The sequence below is a fragment of the Corvus kubaryi genome, unplaced genomic scaffold, assembly GCF_017639235.1.
Source record: "Corvus kubaryi isolate FWS band 111438036 unplaced genomic scaffold, C.kubaryi_AGA036_p1.0 split2-37374, whole genome shotgun sequence".
NCBI lineage: Eukaryota > Metazoa > Chordata > Aves > Passeriformes > Corvidae > Corvus > Corvus kubaryi.
Genome location: NW_024582082.1, coordinates 5,376,934 through 5,399,728, shown reverse-complemented (window position 1 = coordinate 5,399,728; position 22,795 = coordinate 5,376,934). Strand labels below are relative to the sequence as shown.

At 43.0% G+C, this 22,795-nt stretch overlaps 1 long non-coding RNA gene across 1 annotated transcript; it reads left to right on the top strand.

The window, feature by feature from the left end:
* Window positions 1-7,022: 7,022 nt before the first annotated feature.
* Window positions 7,023-22,728, top strand: LOC121658050. Its single transcript, XR_006013832.1, has 3 exons — window positions 7,023-8,494; window positions 15,057-15,133; window positions 21,016-22,728. It is a non-coding gene; the product is annotated as an uncharacterized LOC121658050 (long non-coding RNA).
* The last annotated feature ends 67 nt before the right edge of the window (window positions 22,729-22,795 follow it).

Genomic DNA, 22,795 nt, shown 5'->3' with positions numbered 1-22,795 from the left:
CAGTGGCAGAGCCTTGAAAAACCTTTTAAAACCCAGTGTGGATACTAATTTATTTCATTTATTCTGTTTCCTGTTACCCTCTTTGGTCAAGTGCCATTTCCATTCCAGACCATGCATGACCCTCACTGCCACAACGACCCAAATCACACTGACCATTCAGTTCATCTGTTTTGTGCTAAAGCCATTACCAAAAATTGCTGACATTTCACTGGCAGTAAAAAAGGTGAGTGGGTTCACTTCCTTTTACCACAGTCACTTGCATGTTTTATTAACAAGCAGGTGAAAGCCAACACTTCAGGAAGATATTGCAACTGCAGATACCAGACTTGGAAGATGACTGAAATATTTGTCTGCTGTTAAATGAGTGGGTCATAGCAGGGGGCAGAAATGTGAGGAGGAGCCTTACTTGGAGTCCTGACCAAGGCCATCCAGCTGACTGCACCATGAACAAGCTACGTGACAAGGCTGGGCACAAACACATCCAAACGTGCTGCTAGTGGCATTGCTTCTTTTTATTTTTTAACTTCAGAAATCAGCAAGTCTGAAATGTGCCAGGCTGAGGTCCAGGTCTTTCTGGGACATGTGGAAGGGTGTTTCTAAGAAGACTGTAGAAAGTTCCACTAGGCACGTCCTACTGTATGACATAACTAGTGATCAAAGCACAAATTCCCAATCTTGCTTAGCATCTTTCCTTCCACAGCTGTAAAACTGAGAACAGCATGAGGTGCTAGAAGCTTTACCCCAGGAAAGAAGTTCTGTACACCAGTAACATGGATTTTTTTTCTTTGTAATACTTGCTATTTTTTGTTGCTGCTAGTGTGTTTGTGAGGAGTGATTCAAAGACGTCCTGACTACATTGAGTAAGAGCTGACTGCAAGATAAACACTGATATAATTTTATTTCTATTTTTATCTATCAAATATTCACCTTTGGAACCAAGGCCTGGAAAGTTTTGGCTAGGGAAATGGCACTAGTTCCAAGTGTGGAATCTCACCTCTGCTATACACACAGTTCCCCATATTCAAAATTAGAGGCTTGCTTGGGCTTCCCTACAGCTAAACACTAGCCAGGAAAGTTGAGATACAGATGTCCATTGGATTACACACAACCACTTTAACACTGTACAGCATGCAAGAATGTCAAGATCCTGATTACAGTCTGGAGGACAGGTACAGCTGAGGTAACTTTATGCTGAGCTCCCACTCCCAGTGTTCCCATTGGCAATGCAGCTTCATGGTGCATGGTGGAAGACAGGCTGCCAGGGTTGGGATCTTTGTGTTTCACTGTCTCCCTCTTTGGGAACTAACTGCTTCAGTGGTACCTGGGTCTGGTCATAATTCTTGGATCTTCCTCTCTCCTCTTGCGAGCATTAAAACCCTTTAGGACTTTTACTTACCAGCTAAATGGCTTTATTCTACATTATTTCTTCATATGAAATTATTTAGTTAGAAGATCTGATTCACATTTGTACGCTATGTAAAGTGTCTCAGAAGGGAAGTAAATTGTACTGCTATTTTCAAGTCCCTGGTTGTAAGAGACTATCAGCCCAATCTTCTCCCCAGCCCAGCCCTTAGGTATTCCTGCAATCATAGATCCATATGAAGCAATTCTGGCAGGGAAAACCACACTCAGCTGAAAGATATGTTTTAGCCTTTTGGATGTAATTTCAACTTTCAAGATAACTGTTCTTTTGGGGAGCTCTAACTATAAATCCCAAAGTGCCCACCAGGAGTTGGGTAGGAGCCAAAAATGCCAAGTCAGGGGAAAATAATTGTTTTCAAATGGTAACAAACCTGCAAGGTCGGCAGAGAGCAGAGGGGCTGTACTGCTGGATGGAGATAGCCCTGTAACTCAGGGCTGTGAGTTCTGTACACTAAACAGAGCCTAACATCTCCACAGGGTGTTTGACTGCTGCAAACGCAGAAGGGAACTGGTCTGCACTGGTCTAACTCACATGGCAGAAATGATATTGAAAGAGAATCTAAAGACGCGACGTATAGACACGGTGTGCAGTGCTAAAGCTTTGGCTCGTTCTGGTTTCATTTCCCTGAGGTGAAGAAATGACAGATTTTGTATTTTTTTAATTATTGCAATGCAAATAATTTGACAGCTTGGTCTGGAGGTTTTTGTGTCATGAAACATTGTTTGAAACTGTGCAAGGCAATACAATAATTATACAGTCAAGCATGTCTAAGGATGAAGGATACTTTGAGTAGAGGCTGGGAATTTGCCACTGTTGTGGGTCCAGATTCCTTCATGCCTTGGACAGATTCCTACACAGTGTGGGAGGGGTACGCAGGCTTCAGGAATAGCACCGCTTTGAAACTGCAGTTTCAAGTCATGAGGAATCAGCTTGAGGGAGCCTGGTGATTACTTTCTAAGGATATCTACATATAAAAAAGTATGCCTGGGGGTATAAATCAGCATAGCTCTGCTGTCTGCAGCATAGTTGCATCCATCTTCTCCAGCTGAGGATCTAGACAAAAGTACTTTGGCAACACAGAGGACTGAAAACTACCAGAACACCTTTAAAGCTCATGTGCCAGCATGCAAGAGGCATTCAGCTGTGTGGAGTGGACTTCTTTCATCTGGGGCAGTTAAAGCAGAAAAGCGAACTTCAGATTCTCACAATTTTACTGCATCTGTTAAAGCAGTATTGGCTTTCAGCAATGAAATGACTATTCAGGCCAAGTGTCTCTGCAGAATTTCGGGCACTCCATGAACGGATAAAATTTCAATTGCAGAAACAAGAGAAAGTACCAGACACAAATGTACCACGTATTACATTTAAGGAAAGACAGCGAAGGGGCAGGTTGTACCGTGGGAATAGGCAGCAGCTGGTGGCTGACTCTGGTGTTATGACTAAGTCATCGATGAGGCCACAAAAATTAAGAAAATTAGTAAGTAAGGGCAGCCTGCCCTTGAGAAATCCAGGAGGGCTGGTCTGTAGGCGAACAGCAGAAAACAGCTATGATCCAGGCTTGGGCTCCATGCCGGGTCCCCTGTTCCCAGGCAGACACAGTTGGCAGCAGCCTGGATCACTCTCTGGTGGCCCCTCGGGCCAGAAAGAGGAGGTACATTGGCAGCCCAGCGAGGGGCCGCAGCCAGCTCCCCCTGCCAGAACTCCGGTTGCTCCATCGGCGCTGGAGCAGGGCCCCTCGGAGCAGCAGACACGGGGCTTGCCAGGAGACACCCGAAAGCTGGGAAGGCCCAGGCCAGGAGCACTCACCTGTCCGAGCGTCCTTCGGTCCCGAGGCTGGCGTGGGGCAGAGCTGGGCAGTGGCGTGGCCGTGGCAGTGACATTGTCCCACCTGGCCAGAGCTCTTTGGGCTCAGTGTGGAGAGTTCCTGGGGACACCTGTGCTCCAGCGGCTCCTGAGTCTGGAGCAGGCTGCAGCTCTGCTTCCCCCATGCACAGGGCTTGCTGCGCGTGTCTTTTCTCTTCCCACTGCTGGTCTGGACAGGCCTCCTGCTCATCCTTTCAGTTCATTAAAAGGGCCTCAGCCCCTCCTGCAGCATCTTAAAACATAGTGCTGGGAAAGTCAGCAGTGGCAGGGGTGACAGGCAGAACTAGAGTAACCACTGCACCCTTGTGCTTACAGCTCCTGCAGTTATCTTCTGCCTAGGTGAGAATCTCTCTCAGTGATTATCTGGCTCTTCTGATTTTCATCAGCTGGAAAAATGCATCTTTGGGATTATCCTCTCAGCATCTTTGCCTACCCCTTAATGTGACAGCCTTTGGCCAGTTAGTCCACTTATAGCTTGTCTCAATTCCAGCCTCATCCTCCTGCAAGGGTAACTCACAAATAAAGCAAAGTGGGAGTTGCCATGTTAATGTGCTTTCCTTGAGCCCTCGGGGAAAGGTCCTGAACATGATTTCTTCCGCTTGGATGGAAAGAGGAATTTCTGTTTGAGCCTCCATGAAATTACAGTCTTCTTTTTTTATGAAATGTAGACCAAAGTAAATATTACCTTAGAGTCTCTTATTCGTATTGCAATAAAATGAGACACTTCCTTGGAAATAAGTTTTAAGACACGAGTCTTGTAATGTTGGGATTTGTTGGAGTGGAGTTCACAGCTGACCTGAGGTCTGGAGGGCTTGGAAGCAATAGTCTGTGTGAACTTCCCCTTCTCCAGCACATGAGGTGCAAAACTGGCCAGTTATTCAGAGACTTCCTCGCCCTTCGTAAGCTTGTGTGCTCATATATCTCTCATGGTACATAAAGAATGACATATTGCAGTGAATCTGCTAAGAATAGCTTGTAAAATACATCATTATATGAATCAGCCTCATTAGAAGTCTCCTTCTCTCATGATTTAAACCAGACGCAGTACTCACAGGAATGGAAACCAGTTTTTTTTTCCTCTCCTGCTGGCATGTCGTGCTCAACCAAATGTTGAAACAGAAGAAAATAATTCTCTGAACTCAAGGCCAGAAGTAGAAAGTAAGTACTGCATTACCCTGATGCCTCTCTGGCATAATTAAAGTCTTGGGTGTTTCCCTGGATATATGACTTTCCAGTTTCATTAATAAAATATTATGTTGCTCTTCTGAGCAGCACATAGCTACATTCCTTACATACTCCCAATCCCCCTGACTCAGGACACTGTAACACCTCACTTTCTGCATCCTCAACCATTCCAGGCTTTTCTCCCACAGCTGCTGTTGTTTATGAAGGGGATTATCCAACATGGTGCCTGTGATAGCAGGAGACAAGGCTGGGCAAGCCAGGAGGCCTCTCTCAGCCCATTTTTCCACAAGGACTGGTGCACCAGATGCCACGGCTGCATGACTCAGACCTCATTCAGCTTGCCTGTCTGCTGGTGCAGCCACTTGCCAGCTAACAAAGGCAGTGTTTGACTCAGACAAGGCAGATGCAACCCCAGCGACACCCCAGGGATGGCTGCAGATCTGGGCTAGTGGCCATGTCATGCAGGACTCATGGAACCAAAGGGACGGCTCTGTGCTCCAAGGCAATGAAACAAAGTCTTCACTCCCATTTGTAGAGCTCACTGACAAACTGCAGGTACAGCAACTTTTTATTGTTTCTCTCTTGTCACTTCAGGATCAGAGACTGTTGTATTTCTTGCTGTTATTTCTTTTAAACCATGCCAACACACGCCCTCCACAGCACCCTGCCTTATAAACCTCTGGCTGCACTCTTCTGAATCACACTGATTTTTTAATTAACTCTTATAAGATCAATTACTCAGCTGCCCTTGGTTGCTCTGGCCTCCTATTGCTTCCAACCATGTAACCCATTCTCTCTCCCTGGTTTGCTCTGCATTGTGGTCTTGTTGCCAAGGAGCCTTGTTGGCTGAACACCTCCATGTGTTTGTCTCCCACCCAAGACTTTGGGCCAAGGACATCACCAGGAGGTTTGCCACAATCAAGACATCATGACTTTGCAGGCAAGCTGTATTTATCTTGAACTTACTTTGTTGTTAGACTCTGCTTTCACTTTTGCAGAAGTAGGTCAGAAACGCAGTCTGGATGAATGTTGCTTGCAGAGGTGACGAGCAGCTTCTGCTCAGCTCACAGAGGCTCCACAGAAAGCACCACTGCCTGTTCCAACAGGCTTTAAACACTGCCCTTCTAGCCTGCAGTGTCCTCAGTCTGCTCTGGAACCTGCAGTGCCTTTGGTTGCTGCCAGTGCAGTCACTTCAGTGCACCTGGGAGCATTGCAGGCTGGATTTCAGTGCACGTTTGCTTGGAGGTAATGGGCCTGCTGGGATGGCCACAAGCTGCACTAAATAAGCCATAGAGAGACACAGGCTGGAAGTCCTGCACTAGGGAAGGAAGGTTCTTAGGCTCTCCTGTGCTCTGGACATCTGTTATTTTTTGTCAGTAGGAAATACAAATCCCTGATTTTCCTTCTGCCAAAGTTTGAATGTTCTAGCAGGTGATCAGTGGATGATGCTGAGGGTTCAGTGTGGTCTAAAAATGAATAAGTGTTTGCAAAAACCTATGTACTTTTTTGCAATTGCACCCCACTCAGGTGGTGGCATTTCAGGGCATAGACCAAGCAAATTTTCTCTTTTTTCTAGACTTTGTCATCCTTACCCACACATTTGCCTTTGTGTCATAATTTGAAGGAACTATTTTTAATAGCAATTCACAAAACCTTCATGTCACTGCTGGTTTTGCCATGACAGAAGTGGGTTTTATCTATCTCTCACTTTGTTCATCAATGACCATTTTACAAGCCCTGTTTTGTATCAGGTGTGATTTTTACCTCAGGACTGTGCATCTTTTGCAATACAAGCCTTGCCTGCTGGCCCTTGGATTTGAAAGTGAGGATCTGGTTCCCAAAGCTGGGGTTTCACAGCTGTGGTCTGACTGGTTTCCTATCAGCACATACAAGAGGAGTGAGCACACAGCAACAGCTCAATACCCACTTCAAACCTCAGCCTTCTCAGCTGGAACAACTGTTGCGGTTTGAAGTTTTGTTAACTTTTTTGGCTAATTGATAACATCTGCACCTCACCGCCCTTCCTCACTTCTCAAGCTGCTTTCAAATAGATGGACAGATAATGCTGTGGCAGATCTCAGTTTCTGTATTAGCGATCTATCGTCACACTTTTGGAAAATTGTGTGAGAACTGGGGGGCGTCTTCGAATAAAACCTCCTTTATAAAGGCTCCTTTCACACAGTCTCAGAAACAAGCCCAGAGACACTAATAAACCCTCATGCTAATAATTTGGCATTTCTCTTGTGATCAGATAAAAGAACTTATGATTTCACACTTTTCCCACCTCTATTTTCCCTACCATGTTTTCTAAAGTTGGAAAATTACACTTGGGCTTTAAATATTAGAATTAGTATTTATTTCTCATTAGTTTTCATTTTCTTTGTATTACAGAGAAAATCAGGATCAGGAACTGGTATATGTGATATTATAGTAAATAAAATCCTTGTATTCAGGATCACTCTTGAAGTCTGGTAATACACACTGACACCATATAGGTCCCAAGGAGACATTATGGTTGTAATGGAAATATCATATATATCTCATATCCCAGGTCTGATATATCAACTCAGCAATAAAAAGAAACAGGATATTTGCAACTATATTTTAAACAGGTATTTTGCTGTTACTGTGAGAACATGGATTACTTAGAAATTTTGGTGAGAAAATTCCTTAATGGTTTCATCAATGTCGAACCCCATGAGATCTCAGTTCTCTCACTGCTATCGAAATAGCTATTAATGCAGTGAAAATCAGAAATAAATGAGCGTGGTGCATTGGTGTCTGCCTGTACACCTCAGAGTTAGGTCTCAGTGCAGGTCAGATGGTCCCTTCTCTCATATTGCAGGATTCCCAGGATCAGATTTGGGTACGTCAGTAGAGATGTGTGCACTGTGACCTCTCCCCACCTCGACACCTTTCTTGGCTGGGGAGAGGTTCCCTCCTCCATCTCCCTCCTGGTGTTGGGGTGGTTGGCAGTGTTGCTAAGCCAGGTCTGGAGATGTCTGTGATGTGCAGGGAGCTGATGTAAGCTGAGACTTGAAGGGTTGATGTTGCTCAGCCATCCAGGAGAGCCTGGTGAGTTTCCTTGTAAAAGGAATTTCTTACTATTCAGGGAGACTTGTGTTACACAAGGCTTTGAAAACAACATTTGACACAGGGTAGGGCTATCCCCTTTATGAAGTCCCCAACAGAACCCACCCACTGCCATGAGCACTGTTATTATTGCCGTTGCTTTATTTTGTGCCCTTTCAGCATCACCAGCATCTATAGAAAAGATAAAATCCCAAATACACATCTCATAACTTCACCTAATGCAAGCTCAACACATTTGGTCTTAATCTGAGTGCTTGGACTGGGATGAGTTCTGCAGGGCTGTAATAAAATAAATATTTTCCTGCACTGAGAAGGCTCAGGGAAAGGTTCAATGTCAGGTCAGCAAAGGGAGCTCTTTAACCATGTTTTGCTAGACATGGACCATATCCTCCTTTAAGAAACTGTCAGAGCTCCATAGTGGCTGGTGGATGGAATTGATTAAAGTATTCACCTCTTGCTCATTTTAAATGTTGGATTTGGTTGGTATTTGAGGAAAGTCGGGCAGTGGGTACAGCCCCAGCTTGTAGCAACAAGAATGTTTCCACCAGAAAAACAAAAATTAATAGTGAATGAGCAACTCTTGGTTGGAATTCCCTTTTCTTCCCTGCCCAAATTGGATTACTTTCAGGAACAAAGGGAACAAGCAGCCCTATTGCAGCAGACCAGGGGAGTAAGGCTGAGCTGCTTAACAAGTGGCAGTATAGGGAGAGCTCCTTCAATTGTTTTTTCAAGCAAACCTGACCCACCTGCTCTGCCATTTTAATTCAGGAACCAACGGAAATGTGATCCACAGGTGCATTATAAAAGGGAAGGCAGAGGTACTGGGAGGGAGGTTTGCCTTTTTGCTGCAGTGTGAGACAGTGCCTGAATGTTTTGTGTCATTGCACAGCTGGTGCAGAAATAGCCTGAACATCAGGAGAATTTGTTAAGGTTAGTAGTTTTCTATTCCTTTGCAGATGTGTTGTTTTTTGGTATACCACAGATGAGCAAAAAGCCCCATCTTGCTACCAAGTCATTCAAAACCTGTTCCTAAGAGATTGTGCCTCTACTAAACCTCTTGGTATCCACACTGTTGCCTTTCTATAGCTGGGTACTGCTGCAAACTCAAGATAGTTCCCTTTCAGTTTCCTGGGAACTGATTATGAGCTCTGGAAATAAAATGTGTTTCTTTAGGTGGATCTTTCTTAATCTAATTCCTTAGATTAAACTGATTTATTGAGTAACTTTCCTAAAGGTTGATACTTTTCTAGTTTGAGAAGTAATTAATCTTCAACTTACGCATGCATTTAGTTATTGAATGTTCTCTCTTTTGTACTAGACAGGAGGGATTTTTCTCATTTCTAGACTCATACTAGCCCATGCAAAGAACTCAAAGTTTTGAACAACTTCAGAAAGAGGACTATGAGCAGAGCTGGAAACGAGTGCAGGGGTTTTGGTTCCAGGTACCTCTGACTTATTAATTATCCACTGATGTGATTCAGTCTTCAGAAAGATCAGACATACCCACCATGAGCCAACTAAGCTCAAAGCACAGGTATTGGATGGATACCCATTTGCAGACCTAGGTCAGCAAGAAAGCCATTGTGGGGTCATAATAGAAGTGGATGGTGCTCTACACCTGGGCCTAGACGTTTTGCTACTTATTTAAATTCAGTAACTGCATTCCATGTGATCTCATACCTCTTGGAAAAACCTAATTCTCCTTGTTTAATAAAATACACACTTCAGAGACCACTTTAGGAAAAGCAAGTGGCTCTCATGGTTGGACTTAAATCACAAATGAAGACTTTTGCAGTATTTTCAGCAGAGGACGTTAAAGCAAAGATTGAATTGAATATTTATGTTTTTGTTTGCTGTCTGTCAGTGGGAGGGTGATGTATCCTATCCTTGCAGAAGTTGGTTAAGTGAAAGTATTTCTTTATGATCATTGCCATTTATCCTTTAATTTTGGAGCAGCACTAATCCCTCTCCTTTCAGGGTGTGTCAGTACACTTACAGACTATGATAAGTTGCCCAGCATTGAAGGTTTTACAACCTTATGTGTGTTTTTGAATTTTTTTTGGGACACATATAGATCATGTTAAAAACCAGAAGTCCATTGTTCAATCAATCAAGTTAATCCTGGTGCTCCTTGATAACTATAGCTATCACATTTCAGAGTGATTTTATTGGATATTACTGGGATTACTTGTAGTAGCCACCCAGTCTAGACAGGGGTTTCTATTACAGTGAACACAGACAAAAGGGTAAGAAATATTAATGCCCAACATCCATTAACCATGCAAAAACTGCATATCAGAGAGTGGATCCTGTTCACTTGGCTGGGGATCTCCTTCCCTTTTGTTTATCTCTCAGAGGGGCACTGGGTTCTTAATTAAAAGGAAATGGGTTGTCTTAATAAAGGAGTAAAAAAATAAGGAGCTGCTTGAAAAATTTACCTCTTAGAGCTAATGGAAATTAGAGATATTTTGATCAACTGTCCTAATACTGAAAGCCCTGAGTATTTTGCCCCAAAATCTGTCTTTGGGATGGCTTTCTCTTCCCACCTTTTTGTGAGATGGAAGCAGTCACAGTCATCTTGCTTAGAAACTTGGATCTCCAACAGTCCTGTGGTGAGAAGTATGATGAAATGGACCTCCATACTCGCCAGGACTGGATAAAATTATACTGCCCGTGGTTTCTGAAACAAAGCCTTTAGAATGACAAGCACTCCAGGAATGCTGTGCCTTGAATGAATGTGATGGGGCAGTGATGTTGTTCCCACCATCTCTTGGAAGACAACTCTGCTCAATTAGGATTATTGGCTGATTAAAATTAGACCTAGTTAACGAGGCACTGAGTGAGGTAATGAAGTTTAACTCAAAAGCATTTAAAGATCTTATTTTATGCTACTCCGCATGTTCATAGAATCATAACATGTGGGCAAACATTGTATTTGCTGCCTAGACCACTTGTGTCACTGACTGTATTTTGGATAGGACACATTTCAGATTGTTGTCAAATTGCCCATCATAACATGAGCTCTGCCAGGTCTTTCAGAGAATTTTGGGAGTCAGGGGAACAGTAGAAACACTCAAACACTGCTTGCATATGGCTTGCTGTCCTGCATTCATGCACCCAAAGACCATGATGTCCTTTTGTTCTTCATATCCTTTTGGGATCAAAAGTTAATTAGCCCGTTGTTGGGAAGGGTGTGGGATCATGTAGAAGCAGAAGAGTCAAAAACTTCTTTTGTTGGAGGGAGAAATGAAAAACAAATTCCCTAGTTATGTAAGAAGTTCGCAATTATTTCAAGATTCCCTTAATTCCTGGATCATGAGGTTGATTATGGACTATATAGAGACATAAATCAAGATTTCCCTGCAAGACTTTAGCTTGGTGTAGACTTGGAGAAAATGCTCTGCATGCCAGTGGCCTCAACCCCCTTTTATATCTGACAGCTGATATTGGTGTGTTTGAACACACTCTGGGGGCACTGGGGCTGTGTTAGGGTTGCTCTCACTATGTCTGTCATCCAGCTCCTGGGAGCCAGCCCTGCTCGTCCCTAATCCTCCACAGCAAATTGACCTGGGATCGGAAATCTTGTCTGTTGTTGGCAGAGCACTGCAGTGGGTTTGGTGGGTCCCAGCTGGTTTACATCCCTATTTTATAAATGGAAATGCTGCCATCATGAAGCTCCAGATATATCCAAGTAGGAATGCCTAGTTCTCTGGGTTATTTTAAGCAGCAGTTATGCTCTTGATAGAGTTATGGCTGTTACAATAGGTTACTTGCATTAAACCTGTGGAGCAGGGCAAAGCAGGTGGGTTCCCTAAGGTTTTAGACTTAGCAGTGAAAAGTTTTTCTCTGTGTATGTATTTATCTTGATCCAGCAGCTACGGGTCTGCTTGCCCTGACAGATCTCCTCCCTTAAACTTTCATTTCATGGTAATAAACCATGAATTTCCAGGGTATTTCTCAATGTAATATCAGAAAGGAGAGGGCAGCATAAATTTCTGCCCTCATTTCCAGGGAGATTATCTTCCAAGAAGAATTATTGTTATATATCTTTAAGATCACAGTATCCAACTATACATATCATTTGAGGCTGTTTCTAATAAGCATTGTCTCTAGCCTGTGGTTCGCTCTGGTTTAAATGTTCTCAACTTTTAGGTCAAATAACAGCCTAGAACAGTATTTTTAGGAAAAGATGATGCTTGGCAATGGCTGGGAATTCTGTAGCTTTCACCACCCTTCAGAGGGTTTGGGTTAATGTGTGTACTTTTCAAGAAAACAAAAAGAATACCCCCAGCCTGGGAAGGCTTTAACTGAAACACCAGCCAAGCCAGCTTGCAACTTTTCCTTTGATTGTGTTCCTGATGTGAGGGTTCTTCTTTTCTGAATATAACTGGACTTTCTGAATTTCTGATTGCTTATTTTCTTTTCTTCTTTTTTCCTACTTTCCTCTGGTGCTTTCCCAAGTACCACTCAGGTTCTTGCAAGCTGAGCAATCAATGGTACTGCACCAATGTCATTAATTTTGGATCAAACATTTTTCTTTAAAGTTTGTCAGGGATGTGAACATTTTGGAAGTTAGACTATGAAGGAGGGAGTTGTCCATGGCAAAGGCTGGTTGGTGCTGTTTCATCAGCCGTCTGGCTGGGAGATCCTGATTGTCCTCCTCGTGACAGGTTTTGGATGACTATTGAAAATGTAGATGTTTAAATGATAATTGATAACATTACTCATCTCAGTGATTTCCTTGGCAATGCTCTTGCTTTAACATTAATTTTTAATAAAACCTGCCACTTTAAATTTCATTTTAAGCAGAAAAAAATATTTTTAAAGTTTCAGATTTGGAAGCTTTTACAGAGTCTAATAAAAATTCACTTGGGCAAAGCGCAGTAGACAACTCTATTGGTGCTGATGGTTTCTATTTAAAAAACATGTTTCTTTTGTTTGCTGCGTCTTGCAGCTGCTGAGATTCTTTGTCTTGCTTCCTCTAAGTCTTTCTCCTGCCATCTCCCAACCATCAGAGAGGGGGGCAAGTGCCTCCAACACTACCATTGCAGGGAACTTGATTTTCTTCTCTCTCATATGACTCGGATCTTTGTATTGGTGTGGGAATAATCTGGGCAACAACCAGGGATGCTGGGGAGAAGGAGATGCTCTCAGTAAATTGGGAGGGTCGAACACCCCACCATGCTTTATGAACTATTGTTAGGCAGCAGGATGGACAAGTGCACCAGACTTTCGTGTAGGAGAAATAGATGCCTAATCCTCACCACTGCTCTGGGACCCTCCTATCAGACAACTGGGCAAAGTACTCTCTGAAAAACTTGTTAGGACAGAGATACATGTGTTAAGCTGCATGTACATTTCTGTAGAGACAGGAGTGACCGTTCTCTGGGAATCCTGCTCTGCTTTTGGATTTGGCATTCAAAGAAAAGCAACAGCAAAACCACTCATGGAGTAACACAGACTATTCCAAGAAAATAATTTAGGGGGAAAAAAATTTGCATATGAATGTACTGGGTAAAACATCTGTCTGGGGAGTCTGGGATCTGACTCATCCTACTGCCACATTCCTGGATGTCTGTTGTATCTCTAGGAAGAAGCTAGCAAATTGAAGAAAAGGAAATAAATAAAGTTAATCTCTTGCCTACCTAGTAGCTGTATCTCTTTACCAGCTTAGCACTTCTGGGCTGTGTATTCATGTAGGAACCCCAGTTGTACTTCTTTTTATGTGTATTGACTTAGTGAAGTGCAAACATGTTAAAAAGTTCACTTTCTCCTTTATACGAGTCTATAAAAAAGCTCTTAAAATGGAGTCATAGTGTTTCAATGAGACAAATGAATGATCAGCTGAGACCCAACAGTCCTTTCCGATGGATTAGGTGCTTGTGTGAGAAATTCTACGATGCTAATCAGCCTGGAGAATTTTCATGCCTCCAGCACTATGTAATGACACAAAATATTGCGATGCCTCCAAGCCAAGCTATAATGGGATAGGCAAGATGCAGTAATAGGTATCACTCCTGATATTTGATTCCAGCTAGAACAAGACTTTCAGAAGTCTCTAGGCAGCACAGATTTCTTGTGCATTTATGGACATTGGGGTAAAACTAAACATATCCACACTAGCCTGGAATTTTTTCTAACAGCTATTTGGATACAGTAATGTACAGAAATAATTATAAACACATGTACAAGTAGATCAGTGTGATTTCAGTGCCTGCTTTTAGGAGGAATCACATATTAACATATTTTCTGAATTTTGCAAGTGCACTGCAAAATTGCAGCTCAATAAATGGAAATTTATATGTTCATCTAAACTGATGACACCAGTATAAAATAAAGATATTTTCCAGTTGGGATTAGGAAGCTGTAAGACATGACAGAAGTGTTCATAATTAGACATTTCAGCACAAATTTGAATTCTCATGGAGTTGATCCAAAAACAGTTCTCCAGCAAAGCATGCATCTGTTTAAACACTTACTGTGGAAGGGATCGATCCCACTGCCAGAGCAGTAAAACACATATTTGCTGTGATAGCATAGAAGTGGGTCACAGTTTACCAGAAGGAATCACTTACTGTACAGAGCTGTTAGACTTTATTTCTGTACATTTGGAATTTTTGAGTTATGTCCTGTCATAGCTGCAGGCGTGCAAGTGCTGTGTTTGTAATCTATGTTCGTCACTGAGAAAATAAGAAAAAAAGAGGGTATTTCCTCAGCATGAGGATGGGGAGTCCCTGGCACAGGTTGCCCAAAGAAGCTGTGCCTGCCCCATCCCTGGAAGTGTTCAAGGCCAGGCTGAACAGCTCTTGGAGGAACCTGGGATAGTAGAAGGTGTCCCTGCCCTTGGCAGGGTGTGGAATGGAATGTCTTTAAGGTTCCCTCCAACCTAAACCATTCTATGATTTTGTCTTTCTAGGCATGGTATTGTTGTTTTGAGAGATAAAGAGTAAAACTGAGGCATTTTAAAACAGCCCTCAGGATGGTTTGCTCTCTACAGGTTTCACTGAGCATCAAAGGATGCACCGGAGTTGGTGCTGAAATGGTTAATTAATAACATAGGGCTGCGAAATCAGCTTTCTGCCTGGCACAAGTGCTTCAGGAATCCTGCCAGGAGCCAGTAGCTGAAAGCCTGACTAAAACCACTATTAAATGCCTGGAGTCTTAAATGATTTGTGGTTTGTCAAGGTGACACTTGTGGTGTTCAAGGAAATGCAACCTGAGAGATATCTCTGCTATTTACAGAAATGTGTAAGCAATGCAGCTTGTGAGTGTTTATGTTGTCATTACAAGAACAAAATGTTATCTGCATAATTACAAAGTTATATTCTGATAGGGATTCTTATTTAAGCCTGTTACATGCTCCAGCAAAGCAGAAAATCCCTTCCTGAGCACCGTTAATAATGGAGCATTAAGAATACACTTACATGTTTTCTTTTCTTGCTTTATATACATCTATTTATTTTTTAAACAACTGTTTTCTGGTGCTTTCTAGGATTTCTTTCCCAGGTGCTGGAGAGAGCATTTTCCTGGAGCTGGCTACAAGAAAGAATGTCTGTACAGCCATATCTGGTAATATTCCCTGTGCCTTACTGCGACTAGCCCTTTCCCTCCACAGTCTGCAGCAGGGCCTGGGACAGGGAAGTTAGGTGGGCAATGGAGTGGGCAAGGTGTGTCAACTCTGAGGAAAGTGCACGGCCTAGGAGGGACTGATAATGTTCATGGATTTCCTTCTGTAAAGATTAAACTGAACTTCATATGCAAAAAGTCATAATATTTAGTGGTGGGCTTGGCAGTGTTAGGTTAATGGTTGGACTTGACCAGCTTGCATTTTTTTTTTTTAAACCTAAAAGATTCTGTGGTTCTATATGATGCCAGAGGACTAAAATATCTCTTATTCTCCCCCTGCCAATCTTATTAGCAGAATTCAGTGAAGTGAATGTGCTCTCTGGGATGCCCCAAGCATGAACTCACATTGGGGCAGTACCTCCAGGATGGAGGGCACTGGGAATCCTTCCTGGGGGCTGTGGGGGCTTTTCAGGATGTGCTGTTATGCAGGGTCATGGTCGCTGTTGGGGAGTGGTTTCTCAGGAGGCTCCACCAGCCATTTCTGATGGGTCAGCCACCTGAGCTTGCTGAGCCAGCCCTGGCCTCTCAAGACCTGGGGAATAAAGGTGTTTCATCATCCTGTACAGTCCTGTGATGAGTTTGGGAAATTTTAAATAGTGTTCTTTGAAAGCAAAAGGGAAAGAAAGGAGGGGGAACCCCACAAAGGGAAGCAGGTGAGAAGGAAGGCAGGAGGAAGGGCAGATAAGGTAACTCCTGGCAGTTAAGCCTTCCTGGGAGCAGCCCTGCTCCCTGGGCAGAACCTGCCTGGCTGCTCCTTCCACTGGTCTTGCTTGTGCACAACAGGACAAACAGCCAATGATAATAAAAAAAGGCCACTATCAATCAGGCTTTGCTTGTTGAGTCACTGGGAATTTGCATCTGGAAAGGCTGAGGAACCTCCTCCATTTAGTGCTGTCTCCAGCTGAGAGATGATGGTTGGACAGTGAACAGGGCAGCCCTCGCTGGTTTCCTACAGGGATTCCCACACTGCAGCGTCCTGTAGTGGGAGGATGGCTCAGCAGGATAACCCAGACCTACTTACTCCATGCAGTTTCCTGCAGTGCTCTGTGGATGTATCTCCCAGTGACGTGGGAAATGAGCTGGTCTTGCCAGTTCTGTTAAGGCACAGCAGTAAATTAAGCAGTGGTAAAAGAATGCAGGACCCCTTTCCTGGGTACTTGCAGGACTGGAAGTGTAACACCAGTGTTAGTGGCTTTATCATGGACACGTGCACACTTGGATTCCAGGCCAGGGGCTACACTGAGCAAACATTTAGTGTGATGGGAGGAGGGAAAACATCTATTTTCTTGTGCCAGTACAAAGGATGACTAATTACACCAGGAACAGCTGCAGTGCACTTGAAACTATAGAAGACCAGCTGATCCCTACCATGCTTGCCCAGCCAACTGGCAACACCTGAGCCCTGCCAGGTAAAAACCAGGCTCTGTGCTTTGTCCAAGTCATTAGAGCTCCACTCGGAGAGAAGTGAGCAAGGAACAAGCTTTGCTTCACTGCTTAATGTTGCTCAAAGGGGAAAAAAAATTACCTGGAATAAATATTTCAGTCCGAAGTAATATTTACTTGGGTGCTTAAACTTTGTAAAATGCCCTGAAGGTCACAAGATATTTATTCTGATGTGTATTTCTCTTTAAGAAGGTGCTTGTAAGTACTACTGCAACATATGTGTGATGAGGGGTTGCCATGGCAAACAGGTTTTGGCACTATTTAAGAGAGCGTTTTATTGCACAGCAGAATAAATAAGCATGTTAAAGCCACATACAGTAACTTGTTGGCACATACATTAATGCTCCCAAGGGCTGCAATAACTTAAGCACCCTCCCTTTAAACATTTTTCAGTGTTTTTTCTTTTTTATTGACTACATGCATTTAGTATTAGGGCTAGGAATGTCCCATTTCCATCCTCTTTTGAAGTGAGTAATTGAGGCAAAAAAAGAGGACTGTCTAGTAAATCATAAAGGGGCATTGTGCACAGACAAGAGGGGCAATTTTCCCATTCCTAACATACATGAGGATAAGCCAGCGTGAGACCTGTCTGTGTGCTAAATCCTGACTTGCTCCCTCTAGACATAGGAGTAGATTGGCCTATTTATATTTCTGATGGAGCCTGAATAATCAGGAATAGTTTCACACTGTTCTCTGCAGTTTCTGTCTTGCTCTGTTGTGCCAACCCAGTCTTCTCCCACATCACAGCAGCAAACTCATTACTTTGGCTTTACTAATTTTATGAACCACCTGCTCTGTTCCCAGTTTGGCTCCCAGTTCACACCAGTGAGTCCCAGCACTGGAAACACTCCCAGTGTTGAGGAAGTGCTGCAGGGAGGCAAGAGGCAAATCTGTGCCTGTGAGAGGGCTCAGGTTTGTGGAGCTCTTAAAGGTGAGCATAAATTACATTTATAATGAAAGCTCTGGTTTAAGAAGAGTTATTAGTGTATTAGTCCGGGCTTTATTAGCACGGAGGTTTCAGAGCCATGTGGGAGGTGTGACACTGGCTCCCTCTTCTGTGGGAACGCGTAACTTTTCTGGGTTGGAGAACTTTGAAGCTGCCGAAAGCAGATGAAGCTCACAAAACCTCCCCCATCCCTCCCGCCTCAGGACATTGGTATAAATCACGTTATTGTAGATGTGCTCAGATAACGCCCAGTTGTGAGGCAGGGGCAAGGCTGCCTCCTCCCCTAGGGAGGGAAGGATGGCCAGGGTATTCAGCTGGAGCTGCTGGTAATTGTGTCTTGTTTAAAACTGAGGGATTGGTTGAGTGTGATGGACCCAATTCTCCTTAGTTTATTGGGGAAGAGTGACAGAAATTACATCTCACCCTAAAAGGAGAGTGCAGGCAGTGTTGACTCCCATTATAGTCAGAGGAAAAATCTGGTTTACATATTCCCTATAGTTTTAGGATGAAAGCTGTGACATATTTTACTCTTGGAACCCTTTTTGTCTCCTGCCTCATCACCAGGATTACCTCACACTCTTCAGTAAGGCTTGGACTGATCATCAGAGCTTCTTGTTTCTCAAGACCGGGATGGATGGGGCTCTGAACAACCTGGTTTAGTGGAAGGTGTCCCTGCCCATGCCAGGGGGTTGGAACCAGGGGATCTTTCCGGTTGCTTCCAACCCAAACCATTCTGTGATTCTCTTCTATCATTCTAAACTTCCCTGTACACTCAGCAATCGCTGAAGCGTTCTCAGGCCTCAGGAAACAGGGGAGGGAAAAAAAGAGTTCATTATTTTATGAAAGGTACATGTTTGTAATATCGTATACTGATGGGTTCATTATGAATTACAATTTGCCGAATAGGAGGATTCCTGTGGGAGGGACAGTGCACGGAGAAAAAGGAAAGGCAAAGGGAGGGAGGTAATTTTTATGCCTGTAAAGGTGTCTCTGGGGCATAACCAGAGTGGAAGATGTACCACTTCCTTCCAGCTGTTTGGATTTGTTTGCAATTAAAGCCTAGTAGAGCTGTCAGGGGCTGTTGACAAATATATTATAACCAACTTAGGTTAAGCGAGTTAGTTAAAATTAATCCATCCCTTCACAATACTCCTGTTTCGCTTCAGAAGAATGTGCCAGGAGGAATGAGTACAATCCTGACCATGTTGGGAGAACCTCCTCAAGGTGGAAATTTGCAAATAGGGCTACTGTAGTATGTAATGAGAAGCTGCAGGGCTTTCAATTATCCCACATAGTCTGTCTCTTTGCAACTTGACTGACAGCTAATTATGCTGGTGCCATTTTTTTGGCAGTGGAATTTAATCTCCCAGATGGAAAGCAAATCAATCTGCCCATTGCTGCAGCTGAGGCATACTTTGGCTCAACTTTAATTTATTCTCCTAAGCCTAAGAAGGTTAGTCATTTCAAGGTACAAAAATATCAAATTTCTTCCGTTAACCAGGCTGGTGAAAAAGTGGGGAAGAGTTGGGATTTTATGGGCTGTGCTGGGAAACGTTGTCGCTCCTTCCTTTCTATTAGTAAACAGCAGTATCATCTCCCCTTGATTCCTGGCTGTGGAATCTAACAAGGAAGAAGCATTTACGAGCAGGTCGCTAGTGATAATGGTTAAACATGAGTTGTGGAGGCATTAAGTGGGATTCTACGGAGGAGTGAACTAAATCTCTGAAGAACTTGACACAAAAAAGAATCGGTGGCAATTTTCAAGCACTTTAGCCAGTGTGCAATAGCCTGGTTCCCTTTGGGTTTTGTGCCAGGGATATAAATACAATCCTCCTACTTACCTGCACTCTTCAGGCCTATCAATTATGTTGCTCCCTCCGAGTTGCTGTTACAACTTTAGGTATTACTATCCGCTGTAAAACCAGCACAGAGCAGAGTATGTGACGGGTTATCACAGCCTACAGACCTCATCTTTGAGTAGCCAGCACCTGCAGCTCCTGTCAATGCTGTTTCTCTGTCCAGAAACCCCAATTTTAGCTGGGATCAAGGGGAAGGGAGCTCACAAAAACTTGGTGCTAATGAATGCTGGAAAATCGGAGCCTTATTTTTCTGTAAACTTTTGTCTCTCTGGTTGTTTCAGCCTGACTATGGTTCTGATGTCTTGTCTGTGTGTTATTATTTTCCCTTTTGGGATGCTTTTTCTGAATTCTCTGGAGGTGTTTAAGGCCAGGTTGGGCTGGGCTCTGAGCAACGGGGTCTAGTGCAAGGTGTCCCTGCCCAGGGCAGGGAGTTGGAAAGAGATGGTCTTTAAGGTCCCTCTGATCCAAACTATTCCAGGACTCTGATTCTACTCTGGTTTTTGGAGAGCTTATACAAATAGGAAGGTTCCCGATTCCCCTTCTCACTGAAAAAAGCATTTCTAAAGGTACTTTGCTCAGACCTAATGACTCCAGTTCCAGTTTTCCTCACATTTTTACAAAACCACAGCCATTTCAGTGACTCTTCCTTAGTACACTTGGTGGCTGAAGGATTACACCGTCTCCTATCTAGCTACTTACACGTATCTTTTTGTATTTTCATGTTATCTGTATGATTATGTTGATACTGCTCCCAATGGACCCTTGAATTGCATTCCCCAATGGTGATAAAATCTTGTACATAGAAGCGTTTTTGGTGACAAATCTCTGGAGATGTCCTGATGTCCCATTGGTGCATTTGTTACCCTACTGCATGCTGTGTTTCTTCAATATTATGGTAAAGAGGGTTTGAGTTATTCATCTAAGATTGTTTAATGAATGATAGATTTAAAAAAAAAATAATTAGAACAATTATTTGTTCTCAACTATGCTCTAAGTTTAAATGCTGATGATAAAATGTAGTGTCAGACCTGTAATCACTGAGTCAAGCACACTGAAAGCAGTGCAGTCCCACCTGTTTTTTGTGTAGTTGTCTGAAAATAAGGAGCAGTGGGGTCTCCAGGCTGCAACAGGAATCAGGACAGGAAAAGCCTCTGCCATATGTCTGTACCTCCTGTCAGGGTAGTCCTTGCTCAGGCACCTGACTTCTACTGATACAAACTGAAAACGCTATTGGCCACAAAATGCTTTTAAGCTTTGGAAGTATTGAAAAAGTTGGAGAATGTCTATTTTAACTGCTGCGTTCAGGTAAAAGCCAGAATGAACTTACCAATAGAAGCTGTAAAGGTACCTCACTGAGATTTCTGAGATTTTTCCATGTGTGGTCTTCCCAAAGTGTAATATTTATTTTTTAAATTTTTTTTTTATTTTTTCTTTTGCAAGTGGAGCTTGCACGTTTAACTCCAACAAGCAAAATGCCACAGAGATTCCCAAAGTAATGTCCTGGCCCCAGTGCACGTGTTAGCAGGAGTTTCTTATTTTCCTTGTTATGAATGTAACCTGATATGTTACTTTTTTAGGTTCTTTAATAGGTGCCATAATCTGCTTGGGCTGCCTGAGGTCAAGCTTGTTCCGGGATCTCTGGCTCTCCTGACAGAGCCTGCTGGATTCTGGGACCTTGGAGCAGCGTTCCTTGGGCTGTGGGCGATGTGGGTGAACACGGACGGCTCCGGGCTGTTGGACGAGGAACACTGCTGTTTGTATGGAAGGAGAATATGGTGATGCCCCACATGAGACCAGCTCCAACACCACAAATGATATTGATTTTGTTTTTCCCTTACAAAAGCACCATAATCCCAGCAAATAAAATGGCACATCACAGGTGATCCCAAAGAAATCAGCCAAGCTATTTATGGAGCCCACAGCTAAATAAAGAGATGGGATGTGAGGCCAGAAAAAGCAAGTCCATGTGATTTGAATTACAATTCAGTTTGCTTTAGGATTTTCTAGTTGAAAGACAAAAGTTGGCCCTCCCAGTCTGGTGCAGTGTAAGAGAGATCTATTAAATGCCATTGGAGGTTGTACTTTAAACTACCTAGAAAATATCTGGATAAACACTTCTGTTGACATTAAAACTTTGAATTTAAAATAAAGTGCAATTTAATACAGTAAATTCTCCACTGCAAACAGATCACGATTCTACACTCAGTGTGATGCACACTCCTGTGTCAAAAATCCCCTCCTGTGCTGGAAAAAATCAAGGCCCATTTCACTCCAAGTTAGCTGCTCATATGAGTTTTTTGATATCTTTCAATTCTTTTAGTGACATCTAGTGAAATTTGGGGAAAGTGCAAGTTCCAACTGCAGTAGCAGATGCTTCACAATTAAATGCCTGAAGTACTGCACCTTATTTCATTTACTGTCCCTTAAGCTGCTGTCTTTAAACAATGCACCAAGTGCATTTTGGCCATTAAAAATTTTAAAGTTTGAGCTGATATTCTGGTAAAACCCTTTATGCATTTGAAGCACAAATAATTTACTCTTTGCTCCTTTTAACTTTGGGTATATATTTAGAATAACCTTTATTTTATGTTTTAAATTTTGCCATCTGTTATTGGTGCTGCTGCTCCTCTACACTTAAAGGCTCCAAGTATTTCAACTTCTACACAAAATACCCCAAACTTCTGCAGGAGTTCAAGCTACACATTTTCAATATTTGGTATTCCTGAACTTACTGAAAAATCAGATTTGGTCTGCTTGTTGCTCTGGACCAATCCAGAGTGAATATGAAATATCCTTTCATCAGCAAATGAAGTTTTCAACAGAGATGGAAAACGTATGCCTCCTACCTAGACATCAGCTAAAAACTTCAAAGGAAGAGCTGCCTCCCTCAGAGCACCATCCACATGCAACAGCTTTTAAAAGTGTAACTTCTTTTTTTCTCAAAGTAAAAACCCAAGTGGGTTCCATAAAGGTCTATGTTGGTATGGATTTCAGCTGTGCAAAGGACAGGGTGACCACTACAAACAGGGCTCATAAATATTTGGAAAAAAATACAAAGTAGCTTTAAACAGGCTAATATTAGATGACTGGAAAGAGTTCAAAAAATGCTAGGCCTTGCTTGATCTAAAAGGCTTCAACCTCCCAAACTGAATAGGCAATTAGGGCAGATTCTGAACAGGAGGATCTGAAGCAACAACTGGGAAGTCTGGAAAAATCCCAGCTGTGAGCATCACTGAGCACACTCGCATCCAGCCAGCACAGGGAAGATGCCCAGCATGTCCAAACAAGCCTTCAGCTCACCAGTTCTGATCTGCTCTCATGCTGCTCAGAGCTAACTTTTCAGAACTTAGAAAATAA